General features: G+C 42.1%; 1 pseudogene; it reads right to left on the bottom strand.

Annotated features, from left to right (window-relative positions):
• The window catches only part of LOC138674736 (uncharacterized), a 61,628-nt pseudogene extending 51,061 nt beyond the window's left edge, over positions 1-10,567 (bottom strand).
• Positions 10,568-15,307: the final 4,740 nt, after the last annotated feature.

Raw genomic sequence — 15,307 nt, 5'->3', positions numbered from 1 at the left:
TGGTCAGTGAACCTAAAGCCTACACTAGACCAATATTACAAAACAGAAGTCTCAGCAGATCAACTACAACCAAGTGACCAAAATATGAACAAGTTTATATCTTACCATCTTCCAGTGCAGATTTTGCCAAACCTTCACTCACTGAAGGCCACTGGTAGGCGAGGTAAGTAGGATAAGACCGGTCCTCCAAACCCACTCCTGTATCTTCCACTTGAGATGGAAATGGCAATTGTGTAGGAGTCTGTGCTTCATCTTCTTCTAGGCTTTCCGATTCTTCTAGAAGAACCTCACTCTTATGAGAGTGTCCCAGGAACTCTCCTTGATTCTCATCTGCAGGGACAGAGCATCAAGCAAGAGATCACATGAAATTATTTGGTCTCTCTTGAAATTATGGAGGAAAAATCGAATAGATGAGATTATCTAGCAAAGAACACAATTCACCAATTGTGAGGTCTTCACTGTTGGTTCTCATACTTGCTTCGGACAATAAATTTGGGATTGCATCCTGTAACACCGAACTGCAGAAGACAGAGGGACAATGTTACATCCAGTAAGTTTAGATATTTCTTTAAGAAAACTACCTTGATCCAATTGTATATCAGACATGAGTAAAAGACACCAAGATGGACAATATTTGACCTCACCTCTTAGAAGGTGTCCCGGAATGGACTACGCTCTGAGTGCTCAGTTTTATAAAGGTAGGTGGATGTCTCGTGGCACTTTTGGCAGCTTCTTCAAGTAGGTCTTTCCACCTATTGGAAATATGGGATGTCATAAAAAGCTAGATACGAAAATACATCGCATGTGACAACACCTTCTACAGCAAGACTTACGTGTTTTTCTCAGAAGATGTCCGTGCCACCAACTCATAGATCTCGGGCCCATGTTCAGATGGGCAAATAATGAAGAAGGCTCTCTTATCTGTCAAAGGAAAAAAAGACAACAACACAAACTATGATCAATAGACTGTCAAGGGAGCTGTTATCCATTACAAAATTGCTACAACATATCTGGTCATTAAAGGGCAATTCCCATCTAAGACCTTTGTGGCAGAGTATATGACAAGTGCCAGATGGGAATACCCCCTTAGTTCATTAATGTCCAGTGTCAATTCTCAACACAACAATAACGTATCCAAATAGGAGCTCAACATCTCCCATGGATCATCTTCCTTCATACCTTATCGAGTCCTCACCTGTGGCTACTGATCGGACCAGAACAGAATTCAGCTTGATAACAGGACTGAATCTTTGCTTAGTATCGGAAGACACCACTGAGGTCTTGCTGCGACACTTAAGCACCAGCTTATCGTCTTTTTTCTGAAGCAGAACTAAAAGATCTTCCAAGAGAAGAACATGCAGATCTGTGGGACAAGAACCAAGACCACACATATTAGTTATTGGACAATGGCTTATTGACCATATCCCAGATTACCAACTAGTTTAACCCCTTAAGGACGCAGTCATTTTTCATTTTTGTGCTTTCGTCCTTTCCACTCTTTCTTTGAAGAGCTGTAACTTTTGCATATTTCTATCATCATAGCCATGCGAGGGCTTGTTTTTTTAATTAATAAACTTTTATTGAACGACAAACAATTTACAGTAGAATATTTTACATGACATCATACAGTACATATATAGCAATAGTACCCATATAAACCAATTATTCTTTCAATGAGATTCAAATATCCACAATATAGTTCTCCCCTTCCCAACCCAGAACTAACATCCACCGTCCCCCACCGTGTGTATTACAATAAAACCATACCCATGCTGATATACGGTAGGTGTTACTCTTAAACAATTAGTCAAATACATTATCCTACTTCCCAGACAGGTGGTAATCATAATTTACAGGATCAGTACACTAAATAAGACATCTCTAGCCAGCTCCTCCAAAATCACAGCTGCGCACCTGATCCAGTCTCCTCATACTTTACCAAATTTACCAACCGCCCCGCTCTTGGTATAAACCCTTTTTTTCATTAAGATAGTAGAGTTGAGAGCTTGGACCACTTCTTGTAAACAAGTAGGTCTGGTTGCCAGCCAGTGTGTGGCTATAGATTTTCTAATCTGGTAGAGTACTTTAGCAATAGCTAACTGTACCTGTGGAGATCATCCCACCTTCCTCGTTAATCCTAACATACAGGTTTTCGCACTAAGTGTGGTTGAATATTAAACACTTCACTATTAATCTACCAACCACCTACAATGTCCCACCAGTCTCGGGCATGACCAATGCATGTGCATCAAGTCCGCATTTTGTTCCCTGCAACGCAGACAACAGTCATCCATCTTTAGGCCCATTCTATACAATACCTTGGGGTTCCTATAAACTCTATGAACTAGAAACAGCTGAGACCTTCTCTGCATCATGTTTATTGAAAGCAACCCTGGAGATTCCAGCACTTCTTCCTATTCCTCTGTAGAAATGTTACCCACATCCTCATCAAGATGTGCTTAATGCCATGCATTTTGTACGTTGTGCAAAACTCACCTGTCAGGATTTCTAAATAATGGTTTAGGAAAATGCACAACATCTTTAGAGATTTGGTGTGGAAAAGACAGACCCCCGGAATAAAACTGGAAAAACTGTAATTACCAAATAATTGCAACTAAGAGACGCAATACGGGCTCTGGAAGCCATCTGTGATCTTTATATATCCTCTAAGATCCCAGCATTATGGACATGAAATTACTTGTATTAAAAGGTAACTTCAAATATCAGAGAGACAGAAGAGTCTGGGAATATAAGCTGATGATGACCTTTGACACACTCCGTGCAGGCATGAATGTGCCACGTGGATTTATGTCTTTTTACATCAACTAAGGAATTTGCTCCTCAGACCATGTGGGTCATCATAACATAGAACCAGACCCCAATCAGAGGACAATAAAACATTCACACTGCTTATCTATGAACTGTTCCAATATTTATGGACATAACTGTTTATAATGGTAGTTCTGATTCACGTCACCTGTCTTATCTATGGCATTTTTGGGGGGCTGTCTTGTGCATAAATATGCGATTCTTCAGAATTTGTATTAGTCTACGCCTGATGAAGGGACCCGAGTAGTCTCGAAAGCTTGCAATTCGTTACCATCTTTTCAGTTAGCCATTAAAAGGTATCAACCACTGAGGACTCTCAATTTTAAATATTTTTCTATCCTCTGGCTAACACGTTACCAAGATATATATATCTTTCCTGTATCATAATCATATCTAGGTATTTTTGCGCCAACACTTCCTCAAATCACTTATAGAGTTCTATTGGCTGGCCATCTGACCCTGGGGCCTTGTCATTAGGCATCTTTCCCATCACCTGCTGCACTTCTTCAAAAGAAATTGGACTCTAGAGCTTCTCTATTCTTGTCCCGCAGAACCGGTAGACCCACCCTACCCAGATAGTCCAGTAGCTTCTCTTGTGAATAATTTACTCTAGATGAGTATAACCTAGAGTAAATCCAATGTAATATACTTCTAATATTTCCCCCATTGTCCTTTAAGCTATATATGTAAGAGTTTTCTCTTTGCGCTTTAGATAAGTTAGTAGACGACCAGTTGTCTCTCCCTCCTAATAATACTGCTGCTTTAAAAACATATATTTGTTGTCCACTTGCTCCGGCTGGAAAAATCGTAGCAGCTTTTGAGTATCCTTCCACTGTGCCAAACTCTCAGGACATTTGTTTAGAATATACATTTGCTCAATCTCCCTATCTTCCAATTCTATACACCTTTTCCACGAATTATCTTTAACGGTCTTCATTTCTCTAATAAGTAGCCCCCCTCAGAAAAGCCTTCATGGTAAAACGTAACATTATTTGGAGCCGACCCTCACGAATGTAAAAAAAAAAAACAACCAATTTCCTCAGAACGTCCTCACAATTACGGTAATTAGTTTAAGCCAGAAAGGATTAATTTTCCACTCAAGGGATTGTCTAATGCCCATGGGATCTGCCTGATCCGGAACATTAGAGGGGAATGGTCCGACAAGGATCTTAGAGCATACTCAATATCAAACAGAGATGGGGCCATAGATGAGTTCATGTTTTCAAGGCCAATGAGATTTATTGACCAACCCTTAGTTTGACGACCAAAACAAATTTCTTACCGATTGTTTTATCTTTTGTTATCTTCCATGTTAGAGATCCTTCATGAATCATTCGCCTCGTCGTCAGGTCCAAGTTCTGTTGAATAGGAAAAGGTCATTTACATTTACATTATACATTTCTCTATGCCACAAGTCCTTCTATGCCACAGATTTCAGCCATGGTCACCTTAAATTCTGCAGCCACAGGGTTATTACTTCTCTCCAGGGAGGTGGAATCCAAGCGTTTCTGGTATTCCCCCAACCGATATTCGTTATCTCGCTGCTTCACTGCCTCGTTCACGAATTTCAGGATGTCTTTACATCTACTCCAACTGTGGCAAAGCTTTTCATATTCTGGTGTGCCGGCTGCAAAAGAACTGAAAGGCATGAATGTGCGCGTTTCAAACAAAACAAGAGGTCTCGCCCCTAAGTGAGGGGGATAGAAGGGGTTAATTAAAAAAAAGCGGTCCATAATTTCATCTGCAGGGCATGGGTCTCTTTGCTTCCTCTTCCAATGGGGACGTGGGTCTGCCTCTACAGCTAAACAGATGCAGTGAAGTGTTGGTTACCACTTTGACCATGCTCCATCCTTACCATAAGGTGATACAAAGTGACTAGAATGGGAGCTGTGCCTCACTAAGGAGGAACGGTGGGGAATTGGAAAGAAAGAATTTTGCGGGGTGGGGAGTTTAGTTAAAGACCACAGTGATATTAACCAGATTCCCTAGTGGGAAGGTTGCAAGAAGTCGAATGCTTTTGCTTTTTGTTTTGCCTTTAATTTTATTTTCTTACCATCCGTGTGTTTAATAATATTCTCCAAGAGCAATGGGTATTTCGTCAATCTCTGCATCTCTGATACTATTAGGTCTTTCAGCTGAAGTCTTCGGCACTGAGGGCTGCTCTCCGCTTCCTACAGCATGGGCAAGGAGAGAGTCAAAAGGATTGTGATGGATGTATATACGGATAGATGGGGAATATGGATTGATAGATGGATGTATGGATGATTGGATGAATGATTATTGAAGATCTGGAAGGAATATGGACAAGGAAGCAGCTTGCTCTCAGATGGGCCGCACCTGCATGAAAAGGTTGAACCGAGCTTCTTTACGCTTTTTTATTTTAATAAGATCGAGCGCGATCGTCTGGCATGAGCAGAACTTGGCGGTTTCTTGGCTCACTTCTTCTCCTGCGGCCCCATCAAACTGAAAAATAGTGGAGAATAAGAAAATTAATGAGCAATTACCATAGTCTCAGTGAAGTAAAGTCACACTTCTGTAAGTAGCAACATCCTAATACATGAAACTCTTACGGGATGCTCAACACTTATACAACAGAAGAATAAGAAAACTTTCTGTGAACTGTCCTAAATGAATGTATGCAGACCTTATAAAAATCAATGTAAATTCTTTATAGAGAGGTCCATAAATTACTTAATACTGCCCCTCCACCATGGTGATTTCCATTGCAGCCTTATAAAAACCAAAGCTGGGTCCATTCAACTTTCAACCCAACCCAAGCGCTACTCTCCTCCAAGACTAAATATGGACTCGTATGAGTGGATTCATCAAGACTGGATTTTTGTACTACAGTCTTGAAGAACAGTGCACATGATCAAGATGTGCTAAACTCATTGGGGCAAGCACATCTTCCTGAATTTGGCGCATTTTACAGCTACCGTTGCACCATCTCAAGGAATGTTCAGGAAATCGTAAGTTCTCCACAGGGGCGATAAGACACAACCATATCACCTTTTGACTTAGACGACAATTGTGCTAAAATCTTTTCCTCTATGTTGATGACTAGTATAGATTTATAGGCAGTCATACAATCACTATTCTGTGCAAAGTCTGGTCCATTCCCAAATTTCCCTCCACCAGATATCAAAACATCTTGGCCATAGGCAACAGCAATCTATCCATTAATGTACAAGCCTGTTTGAGAGAATTGCTGCGCTGATCAGTTAAAAAATGACCAATTTTAGGCAACGATACTCACCCGGGACAACATGAGGTCACCAATCTCTTTAACCACTGGCCCTTCCTCCCTCACCCTCTTAATGAGTTCTACTAAATAATCTGCAATAAGAAAGTGGGGGAGAATGTAAGAAACTAGAATCAGTCTTAATTTCCCTGCAAATCAGGTCAATAAATCCTTACTGTGAATCTCAATCAGCTCGGGGGGATTGGGAAACATGAGCAAAAGTTCCTCGCTGGACAGAAGGTTCTCCTTGCGCATCCTCTGGTAGAAGATGTGATCGAGAACTCGAAGGACCCTGAGATGAGAGGCTTCTGTCATAAATAGCTCTGAGGAGGAGAAGTGAACAACCATGAGAATTAGAAGTAGGTCCTAAAATGTCAATGTTCTCTGTACAGGTACCCACCATGTATCACTTCCTGGCGTGCCCTCTCCTTTGCACTAAGATGTTGAGCCACCTCTCTGCCTACGGTATGTTGCCAATTCTGGGCATCAGGTTCAGGGTCAGACATATGCCCCAAATCGTCTTCTTGTAGATTGGCCAGCAAAGATTCATCACTAAAGATCATATTTGGAGACTCCATACTCCTAGAATAATACAGCTTAGTCAGTGCTCCACTGGTAATGGTTCCACTTGGGTTTACCAATCCAAGACTTCCTACCAACAACAATCACCTCACCCTACATTATGGTCAACAGAGTTCATCCAACAAAAATATATTGGTCCTACAACTCACCCCCAACTAACAAGAGGTAACCCCATAAAAACAGCTCTTCCTCACCTGCGGCTCAGCTTGGGGGTGTACGGTGGTGTTGGGTTATCCAAAGACCTGTTACATAAAGAGAATTTGTGAAAATCCAATTGGACTTGATCAGCTCAAAAAGGAAAAGCAGCAAGCCCATAAATCTTAGACAACCATTCTTTCTGACCCCATTTAGACATGTACGCTTAGTTCGGCTGAGTGTGCATGTACTCTCAATGGGAAGGATGGAGTAAGCTGATGCTGTAAGAGGAGCATACACATGATTGACTGATATGGAGAGAAGACAGAGGAAAGAGTTAGGGTGCTTTCACAATGCATTTAGGCAATCGTTCAGTGTGCCCTGTAGAGGCTTGAGTTCGAACCCCTTGCAAAAAGGGATTTGGACATATGCGCACACAATAGCATAGACTATAATGGTGACAACACCGTGAACGTGCGTTCTGCAGGAATGGTTTCAGGAGTGTATGCCTACTGGAGGTAGACACCCAGAAGAAATCTACTACGTCTGAGTGTCCGACTCCAGTAGGCGTACACACCCGAAATTGGTGCTCGTTCACTCTGTCGGCAGCTTTATAGTCTACGGCCCAGTTGGCCCATATGTCGGAATCCCGTTTTGCGAGGGGTTCGGAAGTAAGCCCTGATATGAACCACTGAACGGGTGCCTAAATGCAATGTAAAAGCACTCTAAAACATTTTTGCATGTGTGTTCAATTCGGGTGATCGCCTCCAAAAATGGGTGCCTACATCAGTCGCTTCCTTTTGATTTATAGTAGGAAGAACAGTTCTGGAGCAGCTGCATCAAGAGAAAAAGTGCATTGTAAGAAAGAGGTCCTCACCTTGTGGACAGGCTGGACGCTGAAGATGATGCGGACTGATGCAGTCTCGTCACTTCAGCCGCAGCATCCATGTCCACATCACTACGGGAGCGAGGAACGTTGTCAGCTTTGTGGGATTTCTTCAGCTCTTCCCATCCTTTTAGGCTATGTGCACACTTTGAGGTTTGGATGGTGCGGATCCGCAGCAGTTTTCCATGTGGTGTACAGTACAATGTTAACCTATGGAAAACAAAAAACACTGTGCACAAGCTGCGGAAAAAAACGCGCGGAAACGCAGCGGTTTTCATTCCGCAGCATGTCAATTCTTTGTGCGGAATCCGCAGCGGTTTGGCACCTGCTCCATGTTAAAAAACCGCAGGTGTCTAAAACCGCAGTGGAAACCGCACAAAAAACCGCAATAAATCCGCAGTACTTTTTGCACTGCGGATTTCATCAAATCCGCTGCGGAAAAATCCGCAACAGAATCCGAAAAGTGTGCATAGCCTTAAGCTTTCTGAACGTCCAAGTTTTACTTCCAACCGGGCACTAAAAGAGTAAGAAGATGGAGTGAAAAGGTGACAATGTACGTGGATAGAGGACCAAGTACTGTCACACAAGATAAAAGTGCTTGGTGATGGTTCTATGTCCTTTCAGCGACCCTTGGGTCAAGTGATCGGAGGGTAATTTTATTTAAAAAAGGCAAACAGAATCCAAAAACTTTGGGATGGGAATAAATTAGTTTACTTTATAAGCTAATTCATTTCCAGTCCCAATAACGCATACCATTTCCAAGCATCCTCGTCATTCATCTTAATCTGCTGGAAACAGGCTGATCTAATAATACACAAGAGATCCCACCGGCATCCGTCCTCTGTGTAAATTAAGATTTCAGTAAAGGATGTAAGCGAGCGGAGAATGCTACATCACAAACAGGAAGATTATCAAGAAGGGCCCTGATGAATACGACCAACACCTGCTTACAGCAAAAGGTTGAAAAATTATCAATGGGAAGAAATGTTTCCATGGGTATTTATCAGTAGAAATATATGACTATATGAAGAAATAGGGACCAAAATGACTCAACGTCTACAGCAAAAAAAAAGTCTGGCACAATTTTAACCAGCTTTACGCAGGGGTGGGCCTTCCATTTTCATAGACTTATACGAGAGGAAAAGGGATTAACAACAGCTATTAAAAAAGAAAAAAATTGTATTATTGCTTTTCTGTTCCAGTTTTACTAGTAGACTTTCCCTTTAAGATATCTATATAGCTCTAAGCATGGGTGGGTCTTCTACTTTTAGAGACCATTAGGGAGGAAGAGGCAGTGACAATGTGATTTTGTGTCATCTATATAGTTATTTCAGTACTTCTGCTGTTCAAGAGTCTGCAACATTAAAGATCAATTACTAGAAGACTAGCACTTTAAAAGATTTAGGAAAACTCTGAGTGAGGGTGGGTGTTGGAGGTTCTAGGGGTTCTAGGCAGAATGATGACCCCTTTAGGCTCTATTTTCTTGTACCTATAGACAAAGTGCAAAGAACATTTGACATTTAATAGCCATTACTTTCTAATGCTGTAATATGTTGCCCCAGCTCTAACCAGGGGCAAGTTTTACACTTTTATAGACTTCCATAAGCGTAGAAGCAGACTGACAACCAACACAGATTATATGTTGTGTTGTCTGTACTGCAATTTCTGTCCCCACTCCTGGTATTGAGCATATAACATTAAAAAGCAACTAATAGTTGACTTGCACTTTAAGCTATCTACAATATCTACCTGTTAAGCGGGGGTGGGTCATTAACATTATAGAAAGACAACTCCCATACAACCTACTTTTCCGCATCTATGCAACAAGCTGTGTGCCCAATCCTGACAAGCGGTATGCCACAATAAAAAGCAATTACTGGTGGATCCGATATTTAAACTATTGAACTCTAAGCAGGGGTGGGTCTTCAGTGTTTATATACTTTATGAGGGTTCAAGGAAAATAATGACCCCTATAGGAGTTATTTTGTGCCATGTTTACAGTATGTTCTGTACTCATACCTGGAAAACAGCAGTATCTGATTACTAGTTGATTTGCCTTTAAGCTTTATATAGATAATACTGTAGCACTAAGCAGGGTTGGGTCTTCCACCTTTATAGAACTCAATTACATGGAAAGTAATTGGGAAAGCTATTCTGTGCCACCTATACAGCCAATTTGCATTCATTTGTAGTAAAGCGCAGATGACAATAAAAAGACATTGTTAGTGGATTTGGCTTTTAAACTAGCAATTTAGCTCTAAGTGGAGGTGGGTCTTCCACCTTTACAATCGTTAATAAGGATGGAAGAGGAATGGAGGCCCCTTAAAAGCTATTTGTGGCATCTCTACAGCAAATGCTGTTCCCACTCCTAGTAAAGACCATGCCAGAATAAAAGCAATTACTTGTGGATTAAGTCATCTATCTAGCTGTAAGCGGGGGTGGGTCTTTCACCTTTATATATTTCTACAAGGTATAACATAGTATGACAACCGAGTTATTTTGTTGCACATATAAAGCAAATCTATGTCCACCACTGGCAACAAGAATGCAACATTCAAAAGCAGTTACTGGTGGAATTGCCCTCTAAGCCAGAGGTGTCAAACTGCATTCCTCGAGGGCCGCCAACAGGTCATGTTTTCAGGATTTCCTTGTATTGCACAGGTGATAATTTAATCACCTGCACAGAATGATTCCAGCACCTTGTGGAATGCTAAGGAAATCCTGAAAACATGACCTGTTGGCGGCCCTCGAGGAATGCAGTTTGACACCTCTGCTCTAAGCCATCCATCTAGAATGCACATACAATTACTAAGGGTCAGGAATCCTCTTCTCATAACAATTTAGGGAAGGTCTTACCTCTTAAACAGTGTCCTTTCCAGCCTCTTCTTATCCATGTTTTTGCATAGCCCCATATATTCTGACACCCCTTTCCCCCTGCAGATCCCCATATCTACATTTTACTCCAGGTCTCCCAGTCCTTCTTATTTTTTCATTCCAGGGACTGCACCAGCTCGAAAGGCCTGCTCTGTCTGCCTGTGTTTTGTAGCAGCTTCCAAGCAAATCCTCTATTGATCCCATCTCCATCCTAATACTAGCAATAAAAATCAATGGTGCAGCAGACAGGACAGAGCGGGCAACTGAGCAGAAGAGGACCGCCCCATCACAGGGACCCAGCAGGCATCCCGACACCTAAATATGACAATGACAATCACCAGCTGGGAAAAAAATGGATACCTCTTCTGCTGCAGCTAAAAAAGGATGGGGCCCACCCTGTCTACACCGAGCTTTATAAAAGGACTGTCTCATCAACAGAATTAGAGACTCATTGATTTAGCCTTTCCAAATAAAGGTCATATACGCTGGGAACAGAGTGACTGTCTCCATGAATGCTGAATATGACAATTGCATAAAACATATCACTGTCCTTGGAACCCTTGCTCTTCTTTTCCCGATAAAGGAAGTCTGAATGGGCTAACTATCGCTTAAAGGAGCAACACACCTTCAATAGCTACAGGCCAAACCCTTCTCCTTACTCCCCCCATAAATAAGCATTTTCAATATGTAAAAGAATGTAAGCCATTGGCCCACACCTCTGGTGGCAACCTATGTCCTGGTAGAATAAAATGATCGGTCAATTAAATTCAACGTGACCAATCTTTCTGTTGAGGAGGCCCACATACACATTAGATGTTTTTCCATAAACGGTGAAATTCAGTCTCCAACTCTCTAATGTGGAAACCTTAAGAAAAAAATTAAGACAAACTGAAATATATATATATATATATATATATATATATATATATATATATATATATATATATATATATATATATAAATAGGAAAAATGGAACAGCACAATGCTCACCAGATGCGGGTGCCTAGCCCCCTGGATAGAATGGTCCAAACATTCATCCAAATTGAATACCAAATAGGAAAAAGAAGGCAGCACTCCCAAAGTTTTCAGGTGAAAAAAAGATGGAGATTTAATCGACCCACATCACTGTGCGACGTTTCGGCTCACTGAGCCTTTTTCAAGCTCAATGAGCCGAAACGTCGCACAGTGATGTGGGTCGATTAAATCTCCATCTTTTTTTCACCTGAAAACTTTGGGAATGCTGCCTTCTTTTTCCTATTTGGTATATATATATATATATATATATATACACACTAGATGCTGGCCCGATTCTAACGCATCTGGTATTCTAGAATATGTATGTGTAGTGTATAGCACAGCCCACGTAGTACATTGCGCAGCCCACGTAGTACATTGCGCAGCCCACGTAGTACATTGCGCAGCCCACGTAGTACATTGCGCAGCCCACATAGTACATTGCGCAGCCCACGTAGTACATTGCACAGCCCACGTATTACATTGCGCAGTCCACATAGTATATTGCGCAGCCCACGTAGTGTATAGCGCAGCCCACGTAGTGTATAGCGCAGCCCACGTAGTGTATAGCCCAGCCCATGTAGTATATTGCCCAGCTCATGTAGTATATTGCCCAGCCCATGTAGTATATTGCCCAGTCCATGTAGTATATTGCCCAGCTCATGTAGTATATTGCCCAGCCCATGTAGTATATTGCCCAGCCCATGTAGTATATTGCCCAGCCCATGTAGTATATAGCCCAGCCCATGTAGTATATTGCCCAGCCCATGTAGTATATTGCCCAGCTCATGTAGTATATTGCCCAGCTCATGTAGTATATTGCCCAGCCCACGGAGTATATTGCCCAGCCCAGGTATGTTGTGAATTCTGCTTTTGGGTTCCCTCCGGTGGTTGTAGGTGGTAATGCAGTTGTAGGTGGTAATGCAGTTGTCCCTGGGTTGCAGTCCTGGTCAGGTGTATCTGGTGATTGCAGTTCTGACTGGGGTATTTAGGTGTGCAGGATTCATTAAGTCCTTGCCAGTTGTCCATGGTTGTTGGGAGGTGTTGGACCTCTGTCTGGTTCCTCCTGCCTTGCTGCCAATTCAGCTAAGTGTCTGGTTTTGTTTCTGTGGCACACATGCTGTGTGCTTGATAATTCAGTGCTAATCATTTGTTTTTTCTTGTCCAGCTTAGATTGTGTCAGTATTTTCTCAGTCTTGTTGGATTCTCAGGAGTTGCAGATATACGTTCCACGTCTTTAGTTAGATGGTGGAATTTTTTGTATTATCTCACCTGTGTCCAAAACTGGGGCTTATTTTTAGCCAAAGGTGTAGCATCAATGCCCCTTAAAGGCTGGTCTACACGAGAAGCTAATTCCTGAACATCCATGCTAGCACAAGACTCCTCAGCCACCCAGAGAAAAAGAGGGAAGAGAAGACAAAGCAGACTGCAGAAAAAAAAATGGCTCAACACCTTTCTTCCCTTCTTCTGAGATGCATTTAACTCATTATTGGCCAGTTGTACTGTTATGATCCGGTGACCTTGGAGCCGCATGAAACTTTCTCTGGAGTAGGTGGAAATTGTACTGACCGCAAATCCTAAACTAACACCGCAACTAGAAGTAGCCGTGGGGTGTGCCTAACAAACCCTAGACACCTCGACACAGCCGGAGGACTAAATACCCCTATAGATGGAAATAGGAATTCTACCTTGCCTCAGAGCAGAACCCCAAAGGATAGGCAGCCCCCCACGAATATTGACTGTGAGTAGGAGAGGAAAGACACACGCAGGCAGAAAACAGGATTTAGCAAAAGAGGCCGCTCTAGCTAAATAGGAAAGGATAGGACAGAATACTAAGCGGTCAGTATTAAAACCCTTCCAAAAATATCCACAGCACAGGCGTCCTGCCTGCGCTTCCAGTACCGGGACGGGAGTGGGTAAGTGGATCTTCAATCAAAAAATAAAAATACCGCGGTGATTCCAGCACAAGGGTTCCCATCAGGACAGGAAACCCAACTGAAGCGAGGGAGAGGTACCGCCCTTTTATTTCAGTAGGTTTCCTGTCCCGACTGGGCGGATCCCTCTCTCAGGTGTGCTGTCATGGGAGACGGGAAAATTATTATTTTTTCTATAAAATAGTTTTTATCGTATAAAAAGCGCCAAAACATAAAAAAATGATATAAATGAGGTATTGCTGTAAACGTACTGACCCAAAGAATAAAACTGCTTTATCCATTTTACCAAATGCGGAACGGTATAAATGCCCCCCCCCCCAAAAGAAATTCATGAATAGCTGGGTTTTGGTCACAAAACTCAGAATAAAAAGCGATAAAAAAAATGTCACGTGCCCGAAAATGTTACCAATAAAAACGTCAACTCGTCCCGCAAAAAACAAGACCTCACATCACTTTGTAGACCAAAATATGGAAAAATTATAGGTCTCAAAATGTGGTAACGCAAAAAATATTTTTTGCAATAAAAAGAGTCTTTTAGTGTGTGACGGCTGCCAATCATAAAAATCCGCTAGAAAACCCGCTAGAAAAGTAAATCAAACCCCCCTTCATCACCCCCTTAGTTAGGGAAACATAAAAAAAATGTAAAAAATGTATTTATTTCCATTTTCCCATTAGGGTTAGGGCTAAAGTTAGGGTTAGGGCTAAAGTTAGGGTTACATTTACGGTTGGGATTAGGGTTAGGGGTGTGTCAGGGTTAGGGGTGTGGTTGGGATTAGGGTTAGGGGTGTGTCAGGGTTAGGGGTGTGGTTATGGTTAGGGCTATGGTTGGGATTAGGGGTGTGTTTGGGATAGGGTTTCAGTTAAAATTGGGGGTTTCCACTATTTATGCACATCAGAGCTTTTCAAACGCGACATGGCGTCCGATCTCAATTCCAGCCAATTCTGCGTTGTAAAAGTAAAACAGTGCTTCTTCCCTTCCGAGCTCTCCCGTGCGCCCAAACAGGGGTTTACCCCAACATATGGGGTATCAGCATACTCAGGACAAATTGGACAACAACTATTAGGGTCCAATTTCTCTTGTTACCCTTGTGAAAATAAAAATTTGGGGGTCTAAAAAAACATTTTTGTGGGAGAAAAATTAATTATTATTTTCACGACTCTGCATTATTAACTGTAGTGAAACACTTGGGGGTTCAAAGCTGTCAAAACACATCTAGATAAGTTCCTTGGGGGGTCTAGTTTCCAAAATGGTGTCACTGGTGGGGGGTTTCTAATGTTTAGGTGTATCAAGGGCTCTGCAAATGCAATGTGACGCCTGCAGACCAATCCATCTAAGTCTGCATTCCAAATGGCGCTCCATCACTTCCGAGCTCTGCCATGCGCACAAACGGAGGTCCCCCCCACCCCCCACATATGGGGTATCAGCGTTCTCAGGACAAATTGGATAACAACTTTTGGGGTCGAATTTCTCCTGTTACCTTTGGGAAAATACAAAACGGTGGGCTAAAAAATAATTTTTGTAAACAAAAAAAATAATTTTTATTTTCACGGCTCTGCATTATAAACTGTAGTGAATCACTTGGGGGTTCAAAGCTGTCAAAACACAGCTAGATAAGTTCCTTAGGGGGTCTACTTTCAAAAATGGTGTCACTTGTGGGGGGTTTCAATGTTTAGGCCCATCCAAGTCTGCAAACGTGACATGGTGTCCCATCTCAATTCCAGTCAATTTTGCATTGAATAGTCAAATGGCGCTCCTTCCCTTCCGAGCTCTGCCATGACCCCAAACAGTGGTTTACCCCCACATGTGGGGT

Source organism: Ranitomeya imitator, chromosome 4 (assembly GCF_032444005.1).
Source record: "Ranitomeya imitator isolate aRanImi1 chromosome 4, aRanImi1.pri, whole genome shotgun sequence".
Taxonomy (NCBI): Eukaryota; Metazoa; Chordata; class Amphibia; order Anura; family Dendrobatidae; genus Ranitomeya; species Ranitomeya imitator.
Note: the sequence above shows the minus strand (reverse complement) of the source record. Positions and strands in the feature narration are given on the sequence as shown.